A 10,223-nucleotide genomic window follows, 5' to 3' on the forward strand; every position below is an offset into this window, starting at 1 on the left:
TTAACGTACAGATCAATACACAAGACAAGGTCTGATGAACAAAATCTCTCTCTGAAAGATCCTGAAGTGATCACTGGAGTGATTTTCAAGGCAAAGATTCTGTCTGTCTCCAGCTCCCAGAAGACTTCAGAGGTGAAATTCTCTATAAATCCTGAGGGGGAAAGAGGGGGTTGTAAGGAACATGAACCTGAAGAACATTCAGTAGCTCTCCCGGGCGCTCTGTGACGGAGCCTCCCCTGTTCACCAGCTCCTGAGGCTCCAGGGGCTGCAACACGGGGCACAACGCGCTCACAGACTGAACCTGCGCTGAGGGAGAAAATGCCTTCCTGATGAAGCTTTAACATCAACACACCAACTATTGCTTGTCCTTCAAGGAAACTATCTTGTTATAAGCATTTATAGCTCTATTGTCTATTTATGCTTTTAGCAATAAGCGCTTTTATCCACATTTCATTTTGGTGCACCTGGTAAGACATGTGATTGAAGGTGACAGATAAGAGCAGGGCACTCTTTTAATCCCTAAGACAGGACCCTGGGAAAACTTCACAGGAATCAGTTCTTCACTACATTGCTGCTCCTTGCATTCACAGCCCAGCAGAAAAGCACGGGCCGAGGTGAGAACCGCCCGCAGAAGGGGCTGCCAGACACTGTTCTGGCTGATGCTCTGCCAGGACGTGCTTCGTTTTCTGTCCGGTGCTGTGCGGGGGGAACACGGAACATCTGCACGAAAAACCTGCGCTTGGCTCGTGCAGCATCTGTGTCACGGGAACCGACAGCCACGTCTCATCGCTGACCTCGCGTGTTCACACAGCTGACTCAGTGATCGATACAGGTTTATCTGCATTACAAGCACAGCCGAGCCAGGTCAAGAGTGCTTCTTAAGAACCATTTTCAAAATGATCTTTCTAGACAATAAAGACTGATTTATCTTAATTTGTCTTACCTAAAAGCTAAGAAAGTATTTAATTTCTAGTAAGAAAGATGCCTAATTTTCTTTTGGCTATTAAAAATTGTATTAACCTCCAAAAATAAGAGAGTAAATGTCTGTTAACACTTTTTCCTTTTATGCTGATGTGAAGAAAATTCCTCTCTCATCCTGGTACTGTCAAACAGGATGAACATTTACAGAGAATGAGAGTGGGGAGTGATGAAAAAGTCAACAGCTTTTGCAGTCAGTTTGTATAAATTAAGATAAACGTGATATTGAAGCAAACCCAAATGTTTCTAACGTTCTCCTATAGAATCTCCTGCTGCTGTACAATAAGATACACTCTCAGACTATGACAACATTAGTCCGTGTCTTTGTAAGGCGCAGTCTTTTTCCTACCATATCATGCATAGGTGCCACACTTCTATATAGCCAGGTAACTGCTCATCTAAGGTGCATTTTGAAACATACCTTATCCTGCTTTGGAACCTGTGCCGAAATGGAAAGTAGTTGCTCTGTATCCAGGAATTTTGAGATAACTGTAAAACAAAAGTAAACAGATCAGAAATTGAATGGAAATCATAACAAAATCTATTTTTTTTTTTATGAACACAATTATTTAGTGAAACTTTCGTTAATCTTTTTCTTCCATTCTATCTTCACAAATTATTTACCAGGGAAAAAACAGGTTAAAAATTGCTGCTATCTAAATTATGTTGTCATAACTACATAGACTGTACCGAAGCATGTAGCAATTATTTTACAGGTGGACATATATCAATTTGGTAATATTCTTTTAGTGTGATTGAATCACACGTCTCTTGTGATAAAGATCAAGATGACACGATCCAGCTCCAGGTGCACTGACTCATACTCTGCTGTTGTGTTCTGTTTAGTTTGTCTGGACCACTATGAAGCAACAGGAAAAAACACCCATACACAACAACAGAACATCAGTGATGCCTTTATTTGTTTTTAATGTATACATTATGTACACCCGAATACTTCCAACTAGTCACAGAGGTAGAGACAAACTCACATTCTTTGAAAAAGGTATTGGCTGACTTCTACCCATTTAATCTGAGAAATTCGCTTTTCTTAGCAAAATCCTTGAGAAAAACATCACTATCATAATAAAGATTATTTCCACTACGTGTCACCTGGCAAATAATTACAATTCAAACATATTGAGTCACGTTGCATACTTTCACAGATTAGAAAGAAAGTGTTTTAACATAAATTGAATATGATGCATTAAAAATAAACTACTACTTAGTTGAATACACTCAGAAAACCAAAGACGGTAAATGTCAAATGAGGGTTCCAGGTAAGAGTACCCTACAGATTTGAAGCGCGCTTTGGGGACACCCAGCGCCTCCTGTTCACTGTACATTATGTGAACTGCAGCAGCTGAGCCCCTGGGATGTGTGACCTGCAAAAACCATGAACATTAAAGTAACGTTTATAAATCACAAACATGTTATTTGGCTTCCTTATGGACTGAAAGTGACAGGAGTGAAGCATCTAAACGTGATCTGTCCCACATTCATTCTTCACCACTCTGCAGCGGTTCTAGCAGGAGCTTCACACGTTTTCCCCCATTTAAGAGTTTAGATGCCAAAATATCCCAATAAGAACCATAATGCTTGTTTACATCTAGAATTGTCTTAAATATACGTCCTCCTATGCGTGTTACAGAACACTGTAACCCTGCTTTGTATATTAACATGTAATACATGCCACTAAAACCGTATCAATTAACTGACTAGACAAAGTTTTCCTCTGGAATTTAACACGTGCATTAAAACTCCTCCAAACCGAAGCCCAGCTCTACTAGGCCGTCCCACAAGCGCAGGGCTTGAGCTCTGGTTTGAGCCTGATGCCGCACTCCCCGCGCCGGGCTGCAGTACCGCGCTGTGGCCACCGGGCGGCAGCACCAGCGACACCCGGCGGCCGGTGCACCGCGGGAGCACCGGGGCGCCACCGCGCATGCGCGGAACCGGGGCTGAACGTCCGCGTGCGTGCGGAGGTGACCTGCACCGGGGTGACCACCCGGGATCACCCACAGCAAACGAGTCACCCGGGACAACGCGGAACAGAGAATCCGCTCTAGAGAACCACCCCACCCAGAGAACCCTCCTCGGTGGAACCTCCCGGCGGCCCGTTCGAGCTCTCTAGTGCCCTATTTGCGTAGCCACGCCTCTGATTTGCATTTCTCCGCCCCATCCTCGCCCCGCCTGCCGTTCCCATGCGCCCCGCCCCTCCTCTTATCTCTCGCAATCTGATTTGCAGGCTTCGAATCTCAATTTGCATTCTCCCCGCCTACTCACCTCCCTGCCCAAGCCTCGAGGAGATTTGCATATCCGGCACGACGCTCTGCTCTGTTCTGTTTCTATTCGACCCCATCTATTTCTATTATTTCTACTTCTATTAATTCTCGTTCTATTTCTTTTCCTGTTTTCTGTTTCTTTCCCTGCGAAGTACAAACCACACCTGATCTCACAGATGTCCAGTGTAACCTGTAGCTGCTTTTGGTAAATATGAGCAGAACTTTACAGCACACGGTTTTCCCAGCAACATGAAGCAGAGAGCGTATTCAAAAAAAAAAAAAAACAAACCACAAACACAAAGACGACACACAGCCTTGTAAGTCGGGTGATTAATTCTATTCAGTACGCTTTTACTTAAGTTAGATTACAAGAAAACTAAATGGGGCTCGCCCAGTGCCCTGTGAGTAGTAAAAACCATCACCACACAGTCAGTCATTCAGCAGAGAGCTCGCAGCAGCTCCCCGGCTGCCGCAGTTATGGAACGAAGCGTCTGGCTCGCACACAGAGCCCCCCAGCCCCTGCTCCCACCGCTGACCAGGTGCGGGTGCCGTTCTGCTCCCTGGGGGCAGCTCAGGCCTTTCCCTCAAGTGCACCCGCCAGAGACATTTCCGGGTAAGGATGAGTTTTTTAATCCTTTCTATAAACAGAATTTCTTTGCATTTTAAAAACCTTGTACATCACTGACATTGACTCCTATGTCTCTTTTTACACATACGTATGTATTTAGGGAATATATTTGATTCATAGATATCATCTATTTCCACTGTAATATATATCTACTTAGACATCTACACACTTGCCTATGCATTTACATGTATATATCTGCTTAAACTTATACAGAATATCTGTTTATGCTTATATATATCACCACTTATTATCTAGAATATCCATTTATACTTACGCACCTGTTTAGCCTTCTCTTTGGACACAAATATCTTTCTAGACTTGCAGATGTTGGCATATTGTTACAATCATATTATTACATTTATGTATATTTAGACAGAGCTATCGATTCACACTTGGCGTGTGGCACGATGAGCAGTGACACGTGGCCAGCTGCACGGCTCAAGCACGAGGGACACCCCGACCTGCCAGGGAAAAGCGCCACTGAGAGCCAGACAGAAACAAAGTACGTCAGAGCACGCTGTCAGATATTGGGGAAACACTCATAGCATCCAGTTGCCTCTCTTTTTCAGTTTTTAGAACAAATACCCATCTGCTTAAGTACACCTAATAAATTATATGCTGCACCTACTCAACAATTACTCTTAACTATGGAAGTCAACATGTAAATTAGACCATTTTATTTGCTTTAAGTTTCATTGATAGGAAAATCAGTGAGATAGAAGACATGGGTTTACTTTAAAAAATAAATAAATATCCCCATTCCTGCAGTGCAGCATAAGGCTACGAAAAAGGAGCGTCAGACTCACGAACACTTTTGGCTGCACTGCAGCACACAGGGGAACACGTTTCTGTGACCGTGACAGCTCGACTGTCGCAACCGGGAACCCAAAGCCCAGCGGTGCCACCAACCTTTGCCAGGCCTGCTGTGCTGGGCTCTGCGGAAGGAAATGGACTTTGGTTGGTTGTTTCAAAGAAAATGAACAGTCCTGTTGTTGATGAGGCCACTGCCCACTACATCACCTGGGAAGATCCACTCGGAGGGCAGGTTCATAAAATGCAGCTTCTTGGAATGAGGAATGCTGCCGTTTTGGAAGATTTCTTACCAACTGAAGTCAGAACTACACACTGTAGGTTAAGAGAAAAAAGTCACTATTGAAACAATAACTCATCCAAACCACACATGGACTCACCGCCACCAGTTACGAGGCTGAAAGTGCTTCTTGGGAACACCTGGCAAACACGCAGAACAAAACCGATTTGCCCAGGTGCCTGTATCTCTGTCAGCTTTTTGAGTACTATTCTAAGATATTTTAAAAACCTATTGAGTGAAAAAGAACAAAGCATTTGTCATTGAATCAGGTTGTTTCTTCTGGACATCTGAACTCTTACAAACACCTCCTTTCCTCTTTTAGTACAAAATCATTTCCATAGTATCATTCAATAGTAAGCCCACAGAAACAGAAGATTACGCTTTCAGGAAGAGAAAATAACCAGAGGGAGGTGAGCTCTGCACAGGTGTACCGTGCTCCAGAACAGACCTTATTTTTAGTACTCCTGGTAAAATATTTCGTATTAAAAATATAGAAGGAGAGTCGGTGCATTCTTAATGTTAACTTTAAAGTCCACTCTACAAGTACCTCAGGAAAAGTGCAGACACGCGTCCTAGCCGTACCTTGTATGGGCAGACCGCTCTGGATTCCTTCTGTCTGTCTGGTACTTCTGTAGCAGAAGACGGGGCAACCGCGGTGAAACGGTGGCAGCAGACATCCAGCTGAAAGAGGAAAAGCCCTTCAGAACAAAGCTGGAGAGGAACCTGACACTTCCTTTTTTCTTGTGAAGGTTACAGTTGAGTGGAGAAAAAAGTCTTTTGCACCATCTTCAGTACAGCTGTTGATACGGCCACTGGAGCGTTTGCGTTTTTTGGATAACCAGGCCATTTTTGACTCATTGGCAGCCTGAGTTCCCTAGAACACATTTTCCCAGATACACACAGAACACAGACACAGATATCACCCAAGTATAGCCAAGATTTCCTTCCTCGCCCTGGATGCTGTCATTGAAGAGCCCAGCAGCCCATCTGTCCTCGTGAACCGCCCCACTGAAAAAAAAAAAAATTATCTTTTCCAGGCTGTTTCTTCAAAGGGTAAAGATATTTTAAATTGCAGTTATCTTTTCCAACAAAGTGATTTTGTGATTCCTTTGAAAAGGAGGGTAAGCTTGCCAGAGAAAGATAGCGACAGGGAGCAAGACAAGGTGACACAGAGAGAGGGGCAAAAGGGCCAGGGAGCAGGGCAAAGGGAAGAAGAGGCCAAAATGAGAGACAAGGAGCAGGAGACAGAGACGGTGGGAAAAATCCTAGAATGGGCAGTGGGAGAGACAGACAAAGGAGAAGTGGGCGCCGGGCTGCGGGACAGAGACAGGAAGGAGGAAACGCAGTGACAGGGAGCAGGGCAGAGCGACAGAGAAACAAAAACAAAGAGGGAAGAGGACAGAGAAACCAGGAGTAAGACAAGGAGAAGGGCAGAGAAACAGGAACCGGGGTGGGTAGGGAGCAGGACCAAGAGATGGGGCGAGGATGGAGATGGAGGAAGAAACCTGGGATGGCCAACAGGACAGGGAAGAATATGACTGTGGGTAGGGAGCAGGACACAGGGATACAGCGAGAAACAATGGGACAGGGAGCAGCATTAAAGGTCAGAAAGAATAAGAGATGAACAGGAAGGAGGAATGGAACGCTGAGATGCTGAACAAAAAACGCCAGCAACAGTGAGCAAGACAAACGAATAGAGAGAGAAGGGCAAGGCAGGAAGAAGAGAGATAGGAAGGTGGGAGATAAGAGCTGCACGTACAGGTACTGAGAAGAAAAGAACAGCAGGGAACAGGCCAGAGAAACTGTGGGGAAAAAAAGAGACTGATGCAGATCAAGACAAAGATATGGAAAAGGGAAAAACAGCTATAGAAGATGGAGCAGGACACAAAAATAGAGAGAAAAGGAGAGGTATAGGGAAGCAAAATTTTAAAATAATAATAATAAACCAAAACCACCACCAAGGAGGGGCAGGGAGGCACCAGGACACACAAGCCGGGGACGAGGCCCCGAGGGCCAGGGACTCACAGCGGCTCTCGCTTTCGGTGGCTGCCAGGAGGCTTCTAACAGCTCAGACGCTCCCGTCTCCTTCTCTCCTCCCTTCCTCTCCGGTAACTCGGGGCGCTCGGCCGTCCTCAGCCTAGGAGAACACGGTGGGGTGTCAGGGCTCCTACGAGACGAGGCTTCGGGGACATGGAGCCTCGCTGGCTCGCTCGCCAGGCAGCCGTCCCGCTCCAGGATACGCGCACGGACCCTGCCGCGCACGTTGGCCCCCGGCCCGCCGCACGCCGCGCAGAGGGAGCCTTCGCCACCCGGAGAGTGGGGCTCGCTCTCTCGCCCGCTGCAGGAAGCGGACATTGGGCCGACGGCCCCGCATTTCTTCCTCTTTACCTCTCCCCAACCTCTCTGGCTCCAGCAGCAGCAGCCCCCGTCCACGCACGGGACGTGCTCCCCTGTCCCTTCTCCCGCCACGCTGCCAGACGAGCCTCGCCAGCCCGAGGCGGGCGCAGCCAACGGCATCCCCCGGGCTGGGAGTGAACGGCCACATCCTCAGCGCGGCCTCTGGGAGAGGGAGAGAAGAAGCAGCGGCCGTTAGCACCGTAGCTCACCCCTGCCCCAGCCTGCTCCTTCCGCAGGGGCCACCGGAGAGGTGCCGAGGGCCGGCTTGCCGCCTTCACGACGGGGCTTGGGAGCGGCCCAGGAACACGGGACGGGTTCGCAGGAGCTGCCGGAGCTGGGGGCGGCTGCACGGGGCGAGCGGGGCCGCGGGAGGAGGCTCGGCGAGAGCTCTGGCGAGCTGGGGACGCACCCGGCGTCTGCCCCCAGCCGGCTGTCGCCTCCTGCTCCTCTGCCGCACGCTGGGGACGGAGGACAGCGCCGCGTCTCCCACCTGGGCGCTGCTCCCCAGGTTCCATTCCCCGCCTGGGCTGGGGGGTCTGCTGAGCATCGGGCGTTCACAGCTCCCCCTCAGAAACACAGAAATTCCAAATTAGAGTTCAGCCTCTGAAAAAAATAGAGCAGGAGAAAGCAGAGGAATTAGTCAGAAGAAGGGACAGGAGAGCAGCTGAGCTAACGGAGGATTCGAGGGAAACGGGCCACCTCAAAACACAAGGCATCCTCAAAAAACCAGAGCAACTGCAGCAACGCCAGACAGCATTAAGACAAACTGACACCGTTTAGGACATGCTCAGCATAAAAGCAAACACATCCACCGGTGCAGGAAAGCATCTCGCCCCTTCCCCACAGCACCGCCACAGGACACAGCCCTGTGAGGCCACGGGATGGGCTCGTACTGAAACGGAGAAATAAGCTTGACAGCAGAGTCAATTACACCGTTAAGCAGGCAATGTTTCTTTCATCTGCACTGGGGAGCTCTGGGGGTCGTCCTCTGTAAGTGCTCCCACGACTGGATACTCTTGCATTGCTTATAGTCACACAGCTGCTACATATTAATTACAATTGTTTTAAATTTTGAACATACTATATATCTAGCCTAAGAAATAATTGATGAAGTTACTTATAAATGTTTAGTTTCTCACTCACAACACATCTATTAGTTAAATATAAACTAAGCTCTCAGCTTCTAAACAATGTGTTATTAAATCTTCTGTCTCCCTCTTGTCGTGCAGAAGGATCTAAAACGTGAAAAACATCCCCTCATCGTGCAGGCGGTCAGAAAGCATTTACCTCACGTGAACCGGTTAATGAAGGGTACATCTTCTATAACTTCATCGCAGTATACATTAACTTGGTAGCTTCTCTTGAATTTCCCCCTTTTCAATATACTTGCAAACTCTTTGGCAGTATAAATCTACGAAATATTATCATCTCGTGTTGTGGTACAGCACAATTATTTGTTACCCACTAGCAGTACCAAACAGAACACTGTAGCGTAATGTAAGTAAAAACGACTAGCATCAAAATCAGAGTCCTAAGATCAATGCTGACAGAACTGCGAAGACGCAGCTCCTGCCGGTTCTGACGTTGGTTTCTGGCACTTCTGACCGCTTCGGGTCAAACGGTGCCTCTTCCCCTGGCCGTGCGCTGCAGTACCCGAGTTTCGCCACAGGGCGGCAGCACTGAGACGGCCGCGGCAGCGCCGGGCGAGCGGTCGTGCCGCGTTTCGCGGGAACCTCACAAAATAAACCCCAGAAAACAAACGCGACAAAACAAAAAAGCACACAGAGAGCCGCGGAACGAAAGCCGCACGTACAGAACACAGAACCCGCCGGGCCTCGCCCCGAGCTCCCGCCGAAGCGGCGCCCGACCCGCCACGCCACCGAGCCTGCCACCGCGCCTTCGCTCCCACCAGCTTCGCCAGCTCGGCCGTAAGGGCAGCGGGGAAACCGAACCGAACGCCTCCTCACCGCGCCGGCCCATCCCACTCCCCCCGTTCCAACGGCACGGTCACCCTCGCCGCGGACGCAGTCACCTGCCGCCTCTTTCGCCGCTCCGTTCCCCTCGCACTCTCCCACCGTCCCGCGGCGGGAGGCTCCCGGCTGTCGCCTCCTTCCCCTCTGCCTTTCTGCCGCCTCCGGGGACCTCACGAAGGGCTGCCCTGAGCCGCCTACCTCCAGGTCCCCGGGCGCCGGTTGCAGCAACCGCTCCGCAACCGCCCCCACCCCCGTTCCCGTTAATTCCCGGCACTCACCCCGAGACACCACGGACCCGCTCGCCAGGACCCGCGCTGATTGGCTGCTTTCCACCCCTCCACACTGTCCTCCTATTGGATGCTCCGCCCCTCCGGCAAAATGATAGCCTGCCTAGGCACGTCAATCACCATTTTCTCCGCCTATCAGCGCTCGCAGTTTGGGCATGCACAGTAGCGAGGCAGCAGCACCCGCCCCCTTCCGCAACACGATTGGCTGCCGAGAACCAGTCAATCACCGTTCTCTCGGCCCATCAGTACTCGCAGTTTGCTCATGCGCAGTACGGAGCCTCCGACACCCGCCCCTCCGGCAATCTGAGTGGCGGACAGAATGGCAATTGACGTGCCTTGGCAGCCTATCAGCGATCCGGCCCCCCCCCCCAGCCTTCCCGCGCCATCTGATTGGCCCGCTCTGCACCCTCACCCGTCTGCTCTCCGCCCTGCCGGGACCCCCACGCCCTTTGCCCGCGCGGCTTCCAGCAGCCGCGTTTGAAAGGAAACAACAAACCGCGCTCCTTTGCTTTACGCTGACAAGGGGGGCGGGTGGTCACCTACCCTTAAATTCATTGTGAACAGAGAGAGCCCTAAGGAGCTCCGGCCGGC

General features: G+C 49.6%; 1 long non-coding RNA gene across 3 annotated transcripts; it reads right to left on the reverse strand.

Annotated features, from left to right (window-relative positions):
* Positions 1–3,871: 3,871 nt before the first annotated feature.
* Positions 3,872–9,584, reverse strand: LOC139828248 (uncharacterized). Of its 3 annotated transcripts, XR_011739637.1 has the most exons (6): positions 9,405–9,584; positions 7,582–7,975; positions 7,001–7,112; positions 5,558–5,983; positions 4,906–5,010; positions 3,872–4,820 (listed from the first exon to the last, which is right to left on the reverse strand). It is a non-coding gene; the product is annotated as an uncharacterized lncRNA (long non-coding RNA). The 3 variants fall into 3 exon arrangements; XR_011739636.1 differs by having other exon boundaries at positions 3,872–5,010; XR_011739638.1 differs by lacking the exons at positions 7,582–7,975; positions 9,405–9,584 and adding an exon at positions 7,364–7,521 and having other exon boundaries at positions 3,872–5,010.
* Positions 9,585–10,223: the final 639 nt, after the last annotated feature.

Source organism: Patagioenas fasciata, chromosome 6 (genome assembly GCF_037038585.1).
Source record: "Patagioenas fasciata isolate bPatFas1 chromosome 6, bPatFas1.hap1, whole genome shotgun sequence".
NCBI lineage: Eukaryota > Metazoa > Chordata > Aves > Columbiformes > Columbidae > Patagioenas > Patagioenas fasciata.